This window comes from Cygnus olor, chromosome 2 (assembly GCF_009769625.2).
Source record: "Cygnus olor isolate bCygOlo1 chromosome 2, bCygOlo1.pri.v2, whole genome shotgun sequence".
NCBI classification, from domain to species: domain Eukaryota; kingdom Metazoa; phylum Chordata; class Aves; order Anseriformes; family Anatidae; genus Cygnus; species Cygnus olor.
Window position 1 is genome coordinate 141,056,814 of NC_049170.1, and position 13,199 is coordinate 141,070,012.

Sequence of the window (13,199 nt, forward strand, 5' to 3'; positions counted from 1 at the left end):
AGAGGCCTTCCAATGACACTGACAGTTCCCTCAGCAGCCATGGTTGCCTTCCATCAGGTCCCAGGGATGTGCAATTATGTCCATTTTGTTCCTTTGTTCCCTGACCTGATCTTTCTCTAACAAGGTTAAGTCTTCCATGCTCCAAACTTTCTCTCTGGTCTCAAGACTAGCTTGGCTGTCTGCACAGCCTTTGTGTGTGTCACAATCCCTTTCAAAGGCATCATCAGATAAACAAAATAAATGGGGGCCCCTCCCTGGGGTTCCTGGATTTTGTGGGGAGGTGAGCTGTGTCAGCAGCCTGGGCTGAGACTGGATATGGGATAGCAACAGAGTGTGCGATGCACTGGGTCTCTGGAGCAGTCCTGGATTCAGATGACGCCTGTCAGATACACATCTGAAATCCAGCCCATGGGAACTTAAAGGAGTTCTTCAAACTAATGACAGCTGTAGCATTGGAGAAACCAAGATCAGTCTGACAGGTACACAAACAATTCTTTATTCAGGGCTCTGACACTAGCTGACTGCAGAGCTTAGACTCAAGTACGAAGTTTTACCTGCAGTGACACGTCATACAAAATGTAAAAGCACGGATAGAGCAGTCACAGTCTATATGGCAAACATAGACTACAATGGCCCAATTTACATGTAGTCACACCCTGACAAATAGATTTCTCCTTCATGTACAGTTCTCCACATTTGCTTTCTTTTGTGTCTTGGAAATTAGGAAGGCATCATATCTATAGAAAGAAAAAAAATCAGTTTCATTTCAGAAGCTCTGAAACAGCTTGATGCTGAATTTGATGAGCAACTTGGGCATGAGTTATTAATGAAGCTGGCATAAAGTAGATAGGAGGTCAATAGGATAAACATAGTAATTAAAATGCAAAGTTTGCATTGTTTTTAAGTAATGCCATTGGGACACAAAATGTTGGTGGTGAGTACGGTTTAAGAAACAACCCAGTAACATCTACAAACAGCAGATAAAAGGATTTTTGGCCATTATAGATAGTGAAGAAAACCTTCTGGAAAAAGAGGGATGAATATTTTTTGATTTAACATTGCTATTTCTTTTTATGGGAATTTTTCCTGAAAGTGCATTTGATCAGATTAGTAGTCAATCAAAACTGAAATCAATGATTACAAGTATTTTCAATATGCAAGTGTGTGTGCCTTTCTGTGTATCTAACTTGCATGATGCAATTTAGTTTCTGGTCAAAGTCACTGGGGCCATGATAACCTCCTTTCCTTCTACACTGACAGTCAAATCTTTCTAACATAGCATATCATGAAAGCTAATTATCTTTATTACTACTTTCAATCATTTATCATTTGTTAGCCTCTCCATCAAGTACACAAATGTTAGTTTTAGATTTTACTATTTTAACACACATGATATTTAAAACTAAAATCTACTGAACATTTTTCAAGATTGCAAGTTTTCTGAATTGCAAATGCCACAATGGCAAAGGTGAATGGCTGCAAGAAGGAGCTTTCAGTGTGTCTTCAAGGAAATCCCCAGCATGACTACTTATTTGCATGAATATGCACAACACTTGCCTTGAACCTTTTTGCAAACCAAATGTTTTCTAACACAGATGTTAGTGTAGAATTAATGAAAAAGTTTTTTAATATTAAGAAGGAAGAGAGTTTCCATTCTGGTGGCAGCTCACAAAACCTGTTGCAATCTTATCATTGATTCACTCCTTTCAATAAAAACTTCCAACATATGAAAAACCATGATAGCTTCCCTAAGATGATGGATTGTCTTGCAACCCTTCATTGAGGGGGAAGAGGTCTAATGCACCCATGAGATGCAGCAAGCATTTCCAGTTTCTGTTCCTTCTCTGGTGTGTTCCTGGGAAACCACAACTTCCAGATGTTCTGTGCTGTGAGTTGGAAATAAACTCTCAGCTTAACCCTGAAGAAATAAAGTAGCATATGAAAGAAGTTACACAGATCCAAAGATCTAATAAAAAAGTTTCCAAGCAGCATCTGACTATAAAGCTAGGAAGCACTTTTTTTGCCAGTTCATTGCATCACTAGGATCACAAGAAAATATTGCAGGCTCTGCTCTGGTTTCAGGCAAAATCATTACAATTCTCATCATCTCCTACCCAAATTACCCATACGGGAGGGCTCCTTTAAACAGTCAGCAGCAATCCAACTCGTGCTCGCTGTACAGTGGTTGCTGTTGCTAGGGCTGTATCTGCACAGCAGAATCCATAATGAACTCGAAGGCTGTAGCACACAAGAGTGCTCACAGTGAGTGCCTGCCAGTGCCTCCGCAGTGCGCGAGTGTGACTGTGGCGAGCAGTTTCTGGCTCGCTCACGGATTCCAATGCACTGTTGCAGTCGATGCATCTGTCTACACAGTGGAGGAGATTAATAAAAAGCACTGCATGGAAAATAAAAGGTTGTCTTTTGCCTTGGGAGCCTCCTGAATTCTCTCTTTACATAGGTGTATTGGACAGACAAAGGAGAAAGACAGAAGGTAGAGGGACAGTGGCAGGTTTGCTTTACATAGGAAAGTGCATATTCAGGTGTCCAATAGAAAACATAACACACCAGAGCTTTATCCCCTACCTTAAAGTCTTCAGACTGCAATTACAGGTGATACTTAGATGCAAGAGGGGAATAAATGTAACTGCATTCCTGTAAAAGTTCAAAATACATTGGTGAGTAGGAGCAGGGAAGGACTGCAGGCAGTGATTGTGAGATCCCCAGTAAGGTATAGTGTTATACGTTACAAAAAGTAGCCAACCTATATAAATAAGGCTTCTCTCTGCTTTATGTAAGAGATCAGCCTTGGGGGTTTTATTTGTTTGTGTGCTTTTTATCCTGGACCCTGGGCAACAAAACCTAGGCTTAAAAAGAAACAGATGATTCAATCACAAAAGTTGGATAGGTAGGAAACACACTAGAAGTGGCAATTTTCAGTTTCTAACAGTCTGTGTCCAATCCCTCAAACTGAGGCTTTATCAATCCTCTATTTTTTTTTACTTTTTTTTTTTTTTTTTTTTTTTTTTTTTTTTTTCCCAGACAGCATAGACAGCAGAAAATCCTCAGTAGCAGAAGCTATTTAAAGTCCCTGGCCCAATATCGAATCCTCAGATTTGGCAGTAGCAGGTTTCAGCTGGATTTTCTGGGCAGTAAGTAACTCAGCAGCAAATTTACTCTTTTTAATACAATGGCAACAGTCCTTGGAAGTAATAGGAATGATTTCAGAGGGTGCCAAAATTTAAATGAAAAATCTAACTGTGGCTGGCCTTGCAGCCTGCTGGCAGTATGCTCTGCACCTCTGTTGGAGACCAAGGTTGAGGATTGAGCTCTGGAGTCCTCCCATGACCAAGGTCTGGCCTTACACTGCTGTGGGGTGATGTGCTGACCTGACACACCATTGGAAAGCACTGGAGGGTGCAAAGGTCCATGAGAGAGGATGGCTGAGCGTGTATCTCATTGGAGATACAAGGAAAATGCCTGAAGCCTTAGGACACAGACTAAGCTGCTTTCCAGTCTGCTGTTGTCATTGATTATCTTTTATTTTATTTTATTTTATTTTATTTTATTTTATTTTATTTTATTTTATTTTATTTTATTTTAATTCCTTTACACTAATAAAGGTGCACAGAAGGGATGTAAAGATGACAAAAGTATCTCTCTTCAAGAACAACATTTTTCCTTTGGGAACTACAAAGACTGGGTGCATAGTTGGTAAGATTTCTAAGATTTTTTTAAAAAGAATGATTTCTTTTATGCCCAAGTTTTCCTTGTCAGGTTTTTTCTCGACACCACAAGTGCACATGGTCATCACTTTGTGTGAAAAACTAATGCAAAAATGGCAGTGGAGAAGAAATCCTTACAGCGGCAGGTAAGCTTGCTTTTTCAGGTGCCCAATAGAAATGTCCACATCCTCTCTCCAGGCTAGGCCAGACTGGTAGCTTCCTGGGATAAGCCTCAGCTCTCCCCTGAGACACGCAGTGGGTATGTGAACACCTGCAGCAACATGTACGCAGGCTGTGAGAGCAGTCCTGGGAGTTGGGAACCCACATCAGGACTGCTAATATGCACATAGCCTGCGAGGCTCTTCTTGCAATGAAATCCCCAGCAGAGTTAGCAGAGAAAGTCAGTGCTTTCTCCTGTGTGGAAAAGGCTGAGGGTCAGCACACCAACCCCACTGTCCCCTGGCCTGTCAGGACCAGCACTGTGAAAGCTGCACATTTTTATAGCACTTCTCTCTAATTGGTACAAATATTAAATGTTGCTTCAGTCAAAGTCAGCCATTGATAAGAAATAAAATATAGGCTGGGCAGTACTTAAATAAGTCCAGGAAGATGATAATTTCCCAAATGCTTAAGTTAAGCACTTGCCTCAGAGCTTTGCTGTAATGTGCCTTGAATGGAAGGACTGAGACATGGAAAATTGTATTAACACAGTTGCTTGGATTCAAGTGCTCTATACTCACCTGCTTGTTACTTTTGAGACCATATTATCAACGGACTCCTACATTTGCTTTCTGTGATGCTGGGAATTTTTCTTTTATCTACTTTTAGGAAAAAAGTCAGTTTTCAATTCAAAGTTGTAAACCCTTGAGAAAGGGATTTTGAATAGATCCCCCACTGTGACAGGAATAAAAATGTACCAGAAAAAGCATATGTTGGGATGGATGTCTGCCTCACAAGAAACATTGCTCTCTCCTTCTCAATCACATTGTGATTGCTATTCTTTTAGTATATACCTCAGCCACCTAGCTAGACATCTTGCTTCACTTCCCTGTGAGGTATTGCAAGTTTTGAAATATATCCTTGGAAAGAAAACATACAACAGCAAAAATGCCTAATAAAACAGAAAATAATCACTTATTTTGTTTTAATAAATACAGAAACAAAAGTACAAAGTGAATACAGATAGCGGTGTAAGAAAACACACACACAAAAAGCTTTTGAGAATCAGGAATTTGTCTCCAGGCAGTGCAGGTCTTGAAACATTTGTGCTGAGCAGACCTTGCCAATAAACTCTTACTACAGATGTTCATATGCACTCTTTGCCTCTTATTTCTCACCGCCGCTCTAGTCCTAATGCAGAATACCTTTCCCTCCGTAACAAGCACTGAAATGTTTGAGTGTACAAACCAAACTTCTACACATTTTCTGCTCTTGTAAGTTCTCCTTTCAGGAGGTTTTCCACTTGCATATACAAACCTAACTTCACCTATTCCATCTCCTGTGCATGCATTTTTTCAGCTTTCAATTTATTTGAATGCAAATTCATTTATTTGTTTAAAAATGGGAAAAGAAGAAAGAAATAGACTGAGGTATTTTTTCCTATAGGTGTATGTGATATGTATCCACATAGTAGACATTGGTTCATGCAATATACATTGCAGGAAATACATTGTCTGAGAGATGGCTTTCAGAGAACAGTTCACAGTAGGGTTCTGTCACTCATATACCTTTGAGCTGAGTTAGGAGATAAGAGAATTAGTCAGGTGTTATGGGAAGGATCTATTATTCAAACCTGTAACATAACATGCTATTACTATCCGTTTGTTGCTCATTTACTACAGACAGCATAAGGACAAAATCTCTTGCAAAGTGTTTTCATTAGGATGAAGACAACTTAGAGATTTCTTTGGGCAACTTGTTCTCTATACCTTTACAACGTAACAGTCAACAAATAACAAATTCAACAAATATCAATAAACAAACCAAAAAAAACTTTTTTTTTTCTTTTGTCCAAGTTTTCCTTGTCATTTCAGGGGAATAATAATGGCAGTTTGTTACTACACTGTATAGAATACTTCATTTGGGTGCTTGAGAAACAGGCTCAGTAATCCCACAATGTGATCAGCAGACATTTTACTGACTGCTTGAAAAGTCAAGATGTTATTTAATTCAATGCAAATACATAAAAAATAAACAAAGGCAGTTACAGTTCACAGGCTACAGGATCCTGTCAAGAACTTTACTGTTAATACCTGTTCTACATTCATGTATTATGGAGAAAGAGGTATAATGGAAGAGGAAGTATGTTCATCCCCTGTCAAAGTAAAATCATTTAATATTTTGTTGGATTAACATTTTCTTTAGTAAGCATTTATGTTTTATCTAAGCAGTGTTAACTCTAGATAAATCTGAAAAATCATTTTTAATAATTTGTGTCATGTTTCAGTCTGTAAAAAGGTGTCTTCCTCTGGATTTAGCTGATGGAACTAGTCACCAGCCCAACTCCCCTGGCTGTTCATTATCAGCCACAGGACTGAAGTTATCATCTCCTCAGACCTGCTAGTGGAACTGATTGTATGTGCTCCCTAACCCATTTCACTCAAAATAAGCTAAGTTTGCAAAATCCTGCTGTGTAGAATGGTGCACATTTGACATTCTGAGAAGTGCAGAAATGATATGCATAGTTTTAATCACTTTTCACATGCATGCATAGAAAGATTAAATAAATTGTTAATCATACTTGTGTTAGTAGAACATCCAGGAAATAAAGTTGCAAATGCTTTTTCAGGAAACTGAAAACAGGGTAAGGGGGAAATGCAGAGCAGAAAAAGGAGTCATCTTGGGGCTAGTGTTTGCATTAGCGTATTAGATCTTTTTGCAATCACTTACCAGAACTTCAGAGAACTTTGCATGACCCAAAGTGACTTGGTATATGAAAGAATCAAAAAGTGAGCATACTTGTTCCCAGGAAAAAAAAATGTTGATCTAATGGAAAGTTTATTACAGAATGATCTATGTGGGTACCACATTGCCTTTTTAATTTTTATCTTTCATTTTCTTATTAGCATCTTGATAATAGCAAATCCAGGACTGAATTGGTATATTCTTACAGGAATGGGAGATTGTTTTTTTGTTTGTTTTTGTTTGAGTCTTTGTTTTCTGGTCATGTATAGCAATGGAAAATGTATTTGTTTAGGAAAGTATTGCCAGTATTCAGTTTCTAATATCTGTGGCTCTACTGAATTTGTTGAAGGTTCTCCTATGTATAACCACAATAGATAGGGACTTTTCCTAAAAAATCTGTTAACTAGTTTTCTCCCAGGAAGGCACAGACACAAGGATTTTCCCTGTAAGTGCTCTGGACTGAGGTAGTACAGGAGTCCAAAAGAAAGACTATATACTTTTTATTCTTGACATATCTTCTACATTCTGCCAAGCCTGGAAAGGAGAAACAGTTTGTTCACAAGGTGGACCAAAGCAAATCTCAGGATGCAAGCTGGGACGTGAATTCTGTGAAAGGGGAAATGGAGAGGGAAACAGCCCCCAGGAGTCATGGGGTTAGGCAGAAGGCTGTGGGAATTCCTTTATAGTAGCTGGGGAAAATTACATGTTAATTATTGCTCAGATAGTACTTTTTATAATTGACTTAAGCTCATTATCCTAATTTATTTTGACTTGTTTAAATATTGTTTCTTGAATAAATTCCTATGGTCAAGGCCTCTGATACTAATGTACTAAGCAGCATTATTGTTAAATGGTTTATTCAGGGACATGGTTTAGTGGGTGACATTGTTAGTAGGGTGGTGGTTGGACCAGATGATCTTGAAGGTCTTTTCCAACCTTAGTGATTCTATGATTCTATGTTTGGAAAATTGTTAGAGATAAGCTATTTTTATTTCAGATTTTTTTATTATTATTGAAGAAAAAAAGACATTTCATTTGAATGCTTTCTGCTGATGTAAATGCCATTAGTGCCTTTTGAGATGGGAGCTGGACATGGTAGAGGCAGAGGCAGAGGAGTCGTTTGACTGCTATTATGAACCCTGCATGGGTTGTCTTCATGTCACCATATGAACTCATGAGTTGACTGAAGGCTTGCCAAATCCTGCCAAAATTCAAACACTGTGTCATAGCACTAATATCTTGTACTGGAACTTTACAGAAGTGATCTATGTGAAAGACTGTGACCATTCAAGAGTATCTTTCTAGATATAAAAAGTCTATCACCTAATTAAATTTTCTGCTTCAAGCCTACCTTTCATGTTAGAAAAGGGTGTGCCAACATAGGTCTTTCATTGCCCAGAAGTACCAGTTCCCTCATTCTCTTCCATCCAGTTGCAGAGGCATAGATGTGGCATGGAAATTGCACAAATGCCTTGTACGTTCATTGGCAGCTTTCATCAAAGTTACCAACAGCCTTTGATGGTGCTTTCCAGACTGACTTTATAAGTTTGGCTTTGGATTTTTTCAGAGGAAGATGACAGAGAATTCCTAGAAGTTATTTTCCATTTGGGGCACTGATTATAAACAGAACCATTCTTTTATTACATATATATATATATATATATATATATTGGTTCAGTATTTCCCAACAGCTGTCTGGGAGGCACAATATGTGGTATTCGTGGGAAGTGCTACCCCAGACTGTATGGCAGGGAGCTCCTTTTGCAACAGCTCCTCTGCCATCAAAACAGGGCCAAAATATAAAAGTTACAGGGCTGGTTGGGCTCACCAGAGACCGTCTCATCCATCCTGCTGTCCCAGAATAGATCATCTTTCCTTGTGTTGTCTCTGACAGAAGTTTGCCTAAGAGATTTTTTAGGATGTCAGTTATATAAAACACTGTGAACTTCCTTGACAGTCTGTTCCCATATCTTCACCCTTAGAAACCTTTTCCTAATATTTAGCTCTTTATGTAATTCAGGCCAATTACTTTTTCTCCTATTCATCATGGACAGATTTATTCCCTTTTACACTGAAGCAACCTCTGTGTACTTGTTAACCTGTTCCCATCAGTCTTCATTCATTCTTCAGACTAAATACACCCAATGTACTCAATGTTCAGTATTAGGTCACCTTTTCTAAATATCTGATTTCTCATTGTTCCTTTTTCTTCCCTCTGGATTCTGCTTTTTTTTTTTTGTTTTCCCTGAGGCCTGCATTAAATTACACATGATAATCCAGTTGAGGTCTTACCAGTGTTGAGGAGATCAAAAAGATTGACCCAATGCATCTTGCAGTCTGTGTTCCTGTTTGTCATGCAAGGTTTACAGGTTGCCTTTCCTACAGCATGTCGTTGTGGAGCTTCATTTTGATCCATTGTATGGCCAAACCTTTTTATGAACTATCATGAAAGCAGTCATTTCTACTGTGCGTTTGTGTAGGTGAACATCTGTGCCTAGCTATACCTTTTACTAATTCTTATTGAATTTCATCGTTTTTACTGAAGTTTGTTTCTCCAGGGTTATGCGATCATGGAGGTGATGGAGGTGCCATGCTGAGCAGTAACAATGAGCAGAGGATATCATCCTGGAGGAAATCTGTACCTTGCACTGTGCACAACCACTATTTCTCAGCTCAAGGCTCTTGTTAGACCTGCTGCAGTTTGCTTTTGGAATAAAAACTGAAGTGAAAATCATTTCCTTCTATTAGCATTTGAAAAGTGGATCAATAATAGTTGGTTTGTCCTTCATGTCTGTTCCTATTTCCTAAATATTAGTCTATGCTATAAGAACTAATCAGAATTTTGTTCAACATGTCTTTCCAATTATAACTTGTCTTTGAGACAAAAATGTTAGTGGGAAAAAAAAAAAAAAAAGAAAATTTCTGTAAGGATTTTCCAGATCTTTGAAGGACAAAAATTAAAACTAAAATATGTCCACATGTATTTTAAAATACTTTTTTGTTTGTTTCTTTCTTTCTTCTAGTGAGAAAATCTGATTTGCTAATCAGGTGTAATTATGATAATTAAATAATTTCAAACTTAAAATTTAGTGTAATTTACTTTACACTCTTATTCCCTTTTTTTTTTTCTTTTTTTTTTTTTCCGCATGGCATAGTACTCATTTTACCATAATACCATTATAATTTAATATAATAAAATTAATTGTCACATAATACCATTAAAATTTAATATAATAAAATTAATTGTCACCTATTTAAAATTTTTCTTCATTTGCATTTTACTTTCTTGTCACTTTAAAAAAATGTCTGGTCTTTTGTAAAGTCTTGGTGAAATGCAATCTATTGTTGATGGGTTGGCTTGTGGAGGAAAGGAGCAGGAATGTTGTGGGGTGCCTGCCAGCAGCACTTTCTGGGCAGGGGCTAAGCAGAGGCTCAGGTTGCATAGGCTGAGACCTGTCTTGTCCAGCATCCCCTGAAGAGCTCTGCATATGGATGGCTTTGGGAGTGGGACGGGGGCCAGCCACGTTCGTTGCTGAGGAAGGTCAGCCAAGCTAAGTGTAGAATTGGCCCAGAGAGGAAAGGGGTTAAATGTTCCAGTTGTTGACAGCTGGGGATACTCAGACCCAAAAACCAAGTAAGAAGGAATTACAAAACAAACACCTGCCCAAAGGGACTAGAAGCAAAAGTAGTGCTGATTGTATTTGCATTTCTGGTGCATGCTGCAATTTCTAATGACCCATATTGCCATGCCTTTGGGAAGGACTGTTTCACGCAGAAGGGTCCCCAACACTGTCTAAAGACCCCAGAAACTCTTGCTGGCTGTGAGAACATTTCTGAATACTGCACAGTTTGTGCCAGGCAGTACCTATTTCCACTCCTCAGCCTGGATGAGCATGTCCTTCACTGAATGTGAGCTATCCCTTTTGGTTTTGGATGAGCTGTTTCTTGATAAAGACTCCATTGCACTGTGGACAGCAAACACTGAATGAACATTTCAAGAACTGCTGCCCAAAGCTCGTCTCAAGCACCCAGTATCTTCTTCACATCTTCTGAAGTCTGTGAAATTAAGCTGGTTTTGCCGCTTCGAGCTTAAATCGTGCACCCTCTTAAAGGTCATAAAATCTCTGCGCATACATGACCGCGCCTGTGGCAAACCCCACGCGACTGGGGCGTCTCAGCTTCAGCAAGGGTGAGCCTTTAGCCACTGGAGGGCAGCAGTTCAACGCACTGCGCTGAAGCCAGCAAAATGCGATGAAAGCAAGGAGAAAAAAAAAAAAAAAAAAAAAGTGATATTAGCAAAATATCAGCTGCAGTAACCGGCCTTATTCCCTCTTCTTCGGCAGTGTCTAATGGGGTGGTCTGAATGTAGCGTAACATCACTTTTAGAGAAGTTGCAGATGAACTTTTTTTCCCCGTGTTTCTGAAATTATGTATAGATCAATGTTAACCTCATAATTTTTGAAGTTTTTTTTCCTTTCTCGGTATGTCATGTGCAAGAGATACACACATAATACTGTGGATGTGCTCTGTCAAGGTACATTTAGCACTGCTATTAATTTTATTTCTAATGATTCCCATGGTGTTGATGATGGACATGTGACAATTTATATCTGTTTAAACACTGTTTTTATTGGTCTATATTGTATGAAAAATCCTACTGAAATTAACTTATTAAGATTAAAAAATGTTAAAATGAAGTCTTCAGAAGCAAAAGGATGGTTATGTTTGCCTTGCTTACAGAAGCAGGGAACAGGGCAGGATGAGTTCCATGATGCTCACTCCAGGGCTCCACCTGTAGCTCAGGTAAGCTGCTCTCATCTCACACTGGCAAATAGAAATCCCTGGAGAATAGAAATCCTGATGCCACGGTGCAAATGAGGTCAGGCTGTTTAGGACACACATTATTTATTTTTTCCAGCTGTAACTCCATGGGGCGTTGTTACTATGGTTTATGTACCAAGCGCATGTGGGCGTGCCCATGTCTGAGCCACCAGTATGCAGCATACCTGTGCTAAAATGTTGCAAGTGGTCAACACTTTTTTCCTCAGGTTCCTGTGAAAAGTGCTCAAAGCCCACTCTTGATTACAGGTTTGCTGCCAATCACTTGGCTTGACTTCTACACTTAAAAGCATAAACATAGCTGGCAATAGCTCAAAACAAACAAAATAGTTGAAGAACAGTACAAGAAAAATACTACTTTGTGTGTCTGTTCCAAGAGAGGTAAAAAAAGTTATTTTTACTTTGCATTTTAGTTTCACAGGATCTTTTCCATTCCTGACTGTGGCACTGAGATGTCCATAGAGTCCAAAATAATATTGTTATGGCTAATGTTAAGCCATGACTAGCCTCTGTTTTTTGTTGTTTTGTTTTGTTTAATTGCTAAGTTGGGTTTTGGATAATTTGTGAAGGAGTCCACCTCGGAAGCCTCACTTCTGCACGCAGTTTTGCCCATCGGTGGGACGCTGTCCTGAGCAGACAGTGCCCAGTCAGTACTTGAAATGAGAAAGCAGCCTGCTAGACGTTTTACTTCGCTGGTTTTACTGCTGTAATTATTAAAGGTACCCACGAGATGGTGCTGCTATCCTTCGGGTGAGTCTGTTGAACTTTGCAGCGAGGCTAGAAACAGGAAAAAGTAGAGAGCTTGGGTCGGGAATATGTCAGAGATGTTGAATATATTCGCATTGCACAGCTGCCGTATTTTTTGACAATTAAAAATTGATTTTAATTGCACTGAACAAAATCTTCATAAAAATACCTTTGTGGCAGACAATAGAGTATAATAGGCCAGCATCAGTATCTAACACTTCTACAGGGGAAGCCTAATAGCAATTTTTAAATATCAAATTCAACCTTTCAGTTTACAACAAAAGATTCCCTTCTAACCAGATCTTATCTAGATTCAAACTGTCCATTGCTGACCCAGCAATAAAGCAATACCATTATTACAATGAGAGGATATTGTGCTTTTTCTTTTATTGCTTGTTTGTTAATGATCAGGAGGAAAGATGGAGTCACTCTTTTCATTGTTGTAGAAACTAATGATCCACTGTTTTTCAAGATTGAAAACCAGCCAAACAAAAAAGACTACTCTCTTTCTGCCTGCCACATATTTGAGGTCACAGTTCTCTTCCTGTAATGTACCAAAAATTTCGTAAGTACAAATTTAATCCAGCAGAAAACAGTTGACTTAAACTGGAAGAGATTAACCTGGGCAAGGGACACGTGGGTAATGTCACCAGTGTGCTTTCATACCCAGCAGAGCTGCTGAAGCCTGCCAGCTTCTGCACCCTTTGTCAATCTCTTACCCAAAGAGTCTCCTCGTGCTGGTGGCCAGCACAAGTCAACAAGTTGTGCCTCTGTCCTAGTGGAGCAGAGGAGATCACAATTTCACGGCCTGTGGCTCAGTATTAAGTGCCACCTCCTGGAAGCTCTCAGAAGGGGGAGAAATGAGCTTGTGCCCTAAGCAGGGAATGGTTGCCAGCCTGCCCCTCCCAGACTCATCAAGGCAGAGGAGATTTAGCAGGGTGATTGACCTTGGTATGGAAATGTCTGAGAACTTCAGCTACGAAGAAA

At 39.1% G+C, this 13,199-nt stretch overlaps 1 long non-coding RNA gene across 2 annotated transcripts; it reads left to right on the plus strand.

Moving 5' to 3' along the window:
- Window positions 1-273: 273 nt before the first annotated feature.
- On the plus strand, window positions 274-9,338 carry LOC121066109. 2 transcript variants are annotated; one of them, XR_005817515.1, is made up of 4 exons: window positions 274-479; window positions 3,040-3,149; window positions 3,621-3,711; window positions 9,185-9,338. It is a non-coding gene; the product is annotated as an uncharacterized LOC121066109 (long non-coding RNA). The 2 variants fall into 2 exon arrangements; XR_005817514.1 differs by having other exon boundaries at window positions 3,621-3,700.
- The last annotated feature ends 3,861 nt before the right edge of the window (window positions 9,339-13,199 follow it).